This window comes from Acanthisitta chloris, unplaced genomic scaffold (assembly GCF_000695815.1).
Source record: "Acanthisitta chloris isolate BGI_N310 unplaced genomic scaffold, ASM69581v1 scaffold7440, whole genome shotgun sequence".
NCBI lineage: Eukaryota > Metazoa > Chordata > Aves > Passeriformes > Acanthisittidae > Acanthisitta > Acanthisitta chloris.
The window spans coordinates 95,627-103,116 of record NW_008651070.1 but is presented as its reverse complement, the minus strand read 5'-3'; positions in this window follow the sequence as shown (position 1 = coordinate 103,116).

The window sequence follows — 7,490 nt, the reverse complement described above, 5'->3', positions numbered from 1 at the left end:
AAACAGCAACTAAGATTAAAAAAATAAAAAGAACTAATTCTGAATCCATAAAAGTTCACTTAAAATGTTTTGTTTGTTTTGGGTTTCTTTTATTTTTTTTTTTGCTGCTCTGCTGGAAACTCTTCTCATACAATGCCCCTATAAACCTACCTCAGTGCTACCAGGCCCTATTGGAACTAATGGGGCTTGACAGTTCTTCAGTTAAAAATTATACATGAGGGTCACTTTCCCTTAAATTATCTATTGTATGCCAGCTGTTCACAACTACAATGGTCTTACTTTCTTCCCATTGCCTAAAATGGTTAGCTTCACTGCAAAGCTGTCGCGACTCTTCCTGCCGAGAGCTTTTAAAGGCTCTACTTCAACCTAAGCAACACCTTGATGGCACTACTAATTTCAGATAGATTTTTATCAGTTCCAGGGAATGTTGGGAGTGTTCATTTTGCTTGTTTCATGTCACAACACTTGAGTTATATCATAATTTCTCATTTGCTGTACAACTTTATGCTATTTTTATGCTTCTGAGTGATGCTGCTTTAAGTGCCCATGAGTGGTACTTCCGGACCATAAGCACTATCAGAGGCAACCTCAGGCAGATAAAACTCCTTGTCTTTTTGTTGGGGAGGGGAGAAAGGGTCATCGTCAAGTGCTGGGGTGTTTTTTCTATTTTGTTCTTTCCTTCTTGCCTACTAAAACTGAAGTTACCACAGCTTTTTTTTTATAAAGGGAGACTACATTTGGGTCATGCTTATTTCAGAATCAAAGCCTTCATCCTCAAATGCTTCTCATTACTTGCTAAAGGCTGCAGTGGTCATCTTTGGGCTGTAATTAGAAAGCCTGACACTTTTAAAGAATGCCTGTAGAATGAAATATTCCTCAAAGTTTTTTTGGGGTGTTTTTTTTGTGGGGGGATGTCCTGGTTTGAAAACAAAAAGCAACCAACTTTCCTGCTTTCCTCGATGCTTAAATAAACCTGCCACCCTTATTTCCATGGATTAACGAATAGTGGAAAATACGTGGCAAAGCTTTATGCTCATACTCCTCCCTGCCTTATCAGGGATGCTCTTTTTAATTGCAAGATAAGCGTGATTTAGTAGCTATTTTTGCAACCTAGCAGAGCTACCACATCTGTAAGGTTGTTTGATTTTTGAGCGTCCACTAGCTTTGCGATGATCCACACTTCCCATACCTTTGAGCAACTGAGGAGCCTCCAGCAACACAACTAGTTGCAGTTGAAAACTGGCGCAGCTGCATATGGATGCTTATCATTAATTTATTTAAAAACCCGGTCACTGATCCACAGGCTGCGGCAGCTGGACAAGATCCCATATTGGTTGCAGTTACACGTTTCTCCCGCTCCATTATGTGATCTTTCAGGGGTTGGGTGCATTAATATGCAACTGTTCTGTTTTCTTTCAGCTGGCTTGTAAACTCTTTAACCAGCCGAACAGAGTTTGCAATTGTTGCGGGGTTGAGTGGGTGGATAGGAGCCGGGGCTGCAGCCTTGTCCAGTTGTAGATAGAATAAAATTGACAATGATGCAATGGAGCTGGCATCTGGACAACTCCGTGGGATGAATGGCACTGCTCTCGCAGTCCCTCCGGTGGTTGTACGCCTTGTAATAGCTAGCGTAGGAAGGGTGGTGAAAATTGATATACACTATTACTACGTGTATAAAACTTAACACTGGGGCCATAGCACAGGTGGGGGGTTCCTGTTTATTGATTTTTATTACTTGGTTAGAACATACGGCTAATGCTTTTATACTCCAGGAGCTCTGGGAGTGCTCACCTCAGGTAATAAACCTCTCCATACTTTGCAGTAGTTCACAATTTACATGTGAGCTTGCATTCCACTATACAAAGCCATCCCTCTCTTCCCTTTTGGAAGACTGAAACAGAAAAGAAAGCGACTTAAAGCGTTTATTTCGGATTTTGAAACGTACCCATTGCTGCAATGGAAATGGTCCCTTATTCTAATTACTCATATTTCCAAGAAAATTAGTCACACAAACTTATGTTATGTGTTGTCTCAGAGGTTGAAAGCAAATTAGGTTTCCAATAAGACAGTACATCAAACAAAGTAGCATGTTCTTGATGCAGATGACTTTTTTTTTAGAATTATGGTTGGACACTTTTGGCAGACAGATTGTCTTTTACTCTATCAAAATGACAGTTTCTTTTGTAACTGCTACATTCATAATTAGAAGGAGAGAAGCAATCTGCCCAATTTAATATACTAAAAGAAGTTTAGTGTCTTGTGCTAGTAATTTCATTATTTTAAAATATGAATTAATTGTCTTAAAATAATATTGTTAGAAGTATAACTAGTAGGATTATGCAGCTAATTCTCTTCTTTTTTACACAGAAAAATCAAAGCTCTTATTAATGCACTTCAGGCTAGATTAGGATTTTAGGTTTATATCAGGTGTTCTGTTTGAAGATTCAGGGGAACAGGCTGGAGGCGGGGGAAGCGAATCCTTAATGTGAAATTCCTCTGTACAAAACCTGAGCTCTTCCAGGTTTACTGTAAGCTTGCAAAGCTTAACTCGGGGTAATGAATGAGCAGAGCTGGATGGTTTAGCAGCCTGGGAATAGAAGAAAAGGCCTTTCACCTCGGGTTCATGCAGTTTCCTCTGGGAGCTCAGTGCCAAACGGGCTGCCTCTATTTTTTGGGTTGTTGTGAGAGGAGTTTCACACACAGTCCCTGAGCTTGCTTTGTTCCTGGTGTTGATAGAATGGTTATTTCGGTTATGCCCAAAATTGCACAGGTTTGCAAACAAGTGTCTTCAATTGCCCAAAATTGCACAGGTTTGCAAACACAGTGTCTTCAGGCTCCATCAAAACTCACGAGTGTAAGACATAAGACAGCAGAAAGGCCTCCAAAAAATCTGATATGCACTTCGTTCATAAACAATATTAATCTTGAAAGTTTAACTTTCTCCCACGAAATGCAATCCTGACCTGGGCAGTACTTTGGTATTTCATTAAAAAAAGTGAATACCTTGAAATTTCCAGTAGGATGGGTTTTGTTAAAAATTCATGTTCCCTTTTCACCTCAAGTTAGGCACCGGCTGAAACCTGAACCCCCTCAGCAGCACCCAAAGAATGTTCATACCTCAAAGCTACAACTGAGGGTTTCCTACAGGTACCTGGTCAAGTTAGGCACCGGCTGAAACCTGAACGCCCTCAGCAGCACCCAAAGAATGTTCACACCTCAAAGCAACAACTGAGGGTTTCCTACAGGTACCCGGTCCAGGAGGCAGCGAATCCTCAGGGATAACTGATGTACTTTTTGGCATGTTAATTAGAGGATGAGGTCATCCTGCCTGGCTAGGTAGGAGTCCTGCCAGTGAGGGAATTAGAATTTGTTTCCCCTGGTAGTGGAGAGGTGCTGGAGCACCTGGGACACTTGTGCTTCACTGCAGGGGAGGCTGCGGCTGAGGTGCCACTACTAATACCACATTTTAAAAATGCAAAATACAGAAGGTCAAAAGAAAGGGAAAACACTTAAAGGCTTGAGGTCTGAAGCCTCGTTCCACATCCCTTCTTTTACTTCTTAACCACAGACAATGCCTCTGAAGTTTATGCACTTATAATAACAAAAGTTACACATTTTTAACAGAGATATTTTCTCCGCTGGGAGGTGACTGCTCTTGCTGCTCTTCCCTCTTACTCAGTATCAGTCAAGCCTTTGCCCTTTGCCATCAGCTCCATAGGAAAACAGCTGCAGAAAGCCTGATCCCAACCAGAATAAAATCATTATGACACAGCAAACCCAAACATGACGTGTGGTTTTAACAGTCTCTTAGGCCAAGCTCCACATTTCCTTTTGGCTGCGAGGATAAGGTTGGGGACCAGCCTAATAAGAACATTTCGGCTGACCGTGAGCCACATGTAGATAGGAGAAACTCTGAGCCATTTTAAGCTCAAAGTCTGGTGGGAAGCAGGCTCTGGAGGTGGTGTTACTCCACATGCACACACATACACTGGCAGCCAGTAGTTTCTCATGTGCACGGCAACAAAAATTTATGCTGAAAGAGCATCAGTTTCAACACCAACTGGAGCATTTCTAGTGCTGCAAGGCATGAGTTTTGCCCTTTTTTTTTGCATTGATCAGGATATATCGAGTGAGACACCTGGTAGAAAAAAATAAAAAAGGGAAATAGGCCATGGAAAATACAGCACCTTGTGTTCAATGGAGGGGCAGCCGGAGGAGCATGGCTTATTTCTCGCTTCCCTTCCCAGGTGTCTTGCAGAGGAGTCATAAATCACAGGTGAAGAGTGCTGGGGAAAATCCCACATGGGGGCATTTTGGTTTGGCTGGGTTTGACCTCCCCTTTTCTTCTTCCTCCTCCATCTCCTCCCCATGGCACCTCCTGTTTGCTCCTGATGCCAGTGTGCAACTGTGCTGCAGATGTGAGTGTTGGCTCTGGGACCAGCTCGGCCATAGGAGGGATGTGCGCTGTTTTTAATTTGGGGTGTTACCGCCGCTCTCTTGAGAAAAGTGAGTGATGAAAGGCTCCTGGGCATTTAGGAGTCCCTGTCTCTGCAAAACCCAAGGAGAACACCATGGGCATGCAGAAGTCATCTCTCCAGCCCCAGAACATCACCCTCTGCCATGTTTTGAAGGGTCAAGCGAAACAATGGAGGCTTTAAAGCCGGTTAGAAAGGACAATCAGATTTTTTTTTCCCCTCACAGAAAATGCTGGTGGTTTAGATATATGGGTCACTGCTAACTCTCCCTCTAATACTTTCTGCTCGATACATACCAAAGGGGAAAGCAGTCCGAGGCATGTCTGTCCTTGGGACAGAGCCAAACGTTCATTTCAGTAATGCTATTTACTGGGAGACATCTTGATTAACAGAGCTTAATACTATGTGAAATCATTGCCAGTTATCTAGTTCTAGTAATACCTATGCTCTTGGACTTCTCTTTCTGATGTTTTTTTAAGTGCTTCTCCCCATAGCCATCAACTCCCATCAGGCATCACACTCTTCCCCAGGACATCATGTCATTGCCAATGCACTAGTGTGTGGTAAAACCCAACGTGAGGTCAGTGGACACTGACTCAGAGGACTGTTCTTACCTGTCTTAAAGCTGATAAATTTTTGCATGTATCTCAAGAGTTTCACATCTACCCTCTAATGTGGGAAAGGGTGAAGTAGCCTGGGTACTTTTTCATTTCTCGTCGGCACAGAGCTGCTCGGCTGTGAGTTAGGCGATGTACTCATTTCTGTAAATTCAGAAGCTGGTGCTGGTGGTGCAGTTTTTCACACAGCTTCTTCAGTGACCCCTAACATCTGCCTAACCCTTAAGCGTACACAAACCATTTCTGACTTGGGTTAGAGGGCAGAGGGATATTTTTGCAGTGCTCTTTTGCAAAGCATGTTTGTTGTAGCTCTAGGCCAATAATTTTTTTCTAAGTGTTTTTACCTAGCGGATTTATGTACTCTGAACATCTCTCCAGTCATTTTCCAGTGAACAATGCTGGATTTCCCCTCAATATTGAATGCATCCGAGGTTGGCTCTTTTATCACTCTTTTTTTTCTCAGTGTTTCAGAGTTTTGGGGTCTTCCTCCTTTGTCTCAGAAAGGAGCAGCACTGAAAGCATTTCCACCTGGATGTTTGAATTATTTAAGTTGCAGGAACCAGACCTTTTCCCTCCTGAGTAGTTGTGGGTTTTAAAGGCTAAAATTGCTTCATCATGCCAAAGTGAAAGTATGCATAAATTATTTAGTTAAACCTGAGAAAATACAGACTTTTCTCAGTGATCTTTCAAGGGCTGCCTACTTAAATTTCAGAAGAATGGGCAGGAGTTTCTCTCTCTCTCGCCTCTTTCTTTCTCTTCAAAAATATTTTAAGTACCTATTCAGTCTTTTCTGAGATAAAGCTGTGACCAAAAATTGGAGGGCTGGGTTTTGAGCAAGGTTCAGAATAGAAAGGAAAATGCTGTAGAAATCCTAAGTGCCCCTACTTCATCACGAACTTATGAATTCTCTCACCAGAGCAGGTAACAGGCAGTCGTGCCTTCTCCTGATGCCAAGCAGAGGTTTGTGTCAGCATTTCCACTGTGGCCTCAGTTTATCAGCAGTTTATAGCTCAGCTGTAAAAATGCAGAGAAGAAATTCTGTGGTTTATTTGTTGGTTTGGTTTTCATTTTTCAACCAACGATCAGTTTATTTTTCATTAATTTTGGGGCAGATTGTGGCATTCTTGGTACTCTGCAGTACAGAAACATCTTGCTGTGGACACTAAGACTATCAAAAGAGTCAAGTTGTGCACCTCCTGTAGCAGAATCCACCTCTTTATTTTTAAGGTGTAATGATGCTGGTATGAAAGTGAATGAAAAACCTCCCTTGGGCTACTGGGGAGCAAGAGCAGTGTTTAAACCTTCTCCAGGCCAGCAGAAGGACCTACCAGCACGGGACCTGGTTCTGTCAACACGGCAGAGTTTACAGGACTTGTCCCCTGCGTAAAGAAACCTGATCTTTCCCCGGCTGATGTCAATATTTCTGTCACTGACTGTGGGATCTAGATTAGGGTCAGATATAAGGATGTAAAAGAGAGGGGGGAAAACCCAACACATTTCCCCGTGAAGGCAGTTATTTATTTTACAGTGGTTTTTTTCGTATAGTCTGTCTCCCAGGTTGTGTGTGGCGGTGGGAAAGGAAGGAGTAAAACATACTCATAGAAGAAGAAATACAGACCCTGTTCCATGGCTGAGGCTAGAGGGAACTCCATTGCAAATTGTGAGGAGCTATCAGAGGGATAAGATTGCTGCAGGATCCGTTTCTTCATTTTGCAAACAATTACTTTGGCCTTGTTGAAATTAAAATTTAAAAAAAGAGAAAATAACGAAAAAAATTATCTGAAGGAGAGGCTGTGGGTTGGAGGAGGTGGCTGGTGGGGAGGGCAGCCATCTCCTTACCCTTTCCTTGGGGTCGGGGATGTGGCTGGGAGCTGGAGGGCAGCAGCAGGCACTGCAGGAGGGTGAAGTGTCAGGGCTCCAACGGGGTCCATCAGCGAGTGATTCATTACGTGAGAGACACCGACACCGAGCATGGCAGTGACTTCACATTTAGAGGATTGTGGCATGCCCTGCCATGAATATGTATTTTCAGAATGAATGTATACACCAAAATCCCTTCAGTTTTTAGTCAATGGTGCCCTTACAATCAATCAGGTAGATGATACCATATGTGCAGAACCAATAGAGATCACAAAAATACATATTTATCCAAGCTGGTCTTTCAAGCTGTTGTGGGAAGTCAGATAAATTTTGCATGTTTTCAAAACTAGAACAGCAACGAGCAGAAAGCTGGAAAGGATGTTAGGAGCTGGTTCCTAATAGAAATCCTCCTTAAGTGCTAGAAACTCTTCCTAGTTTCTTTTACCAACTCCCATCTACTTTAATCAACAGTTTGGGGGGATTATCTCTTTTGTACTTTAAGGGGAAAAGGAGCAGACCAGGAAAAAAAAGCCAGGAG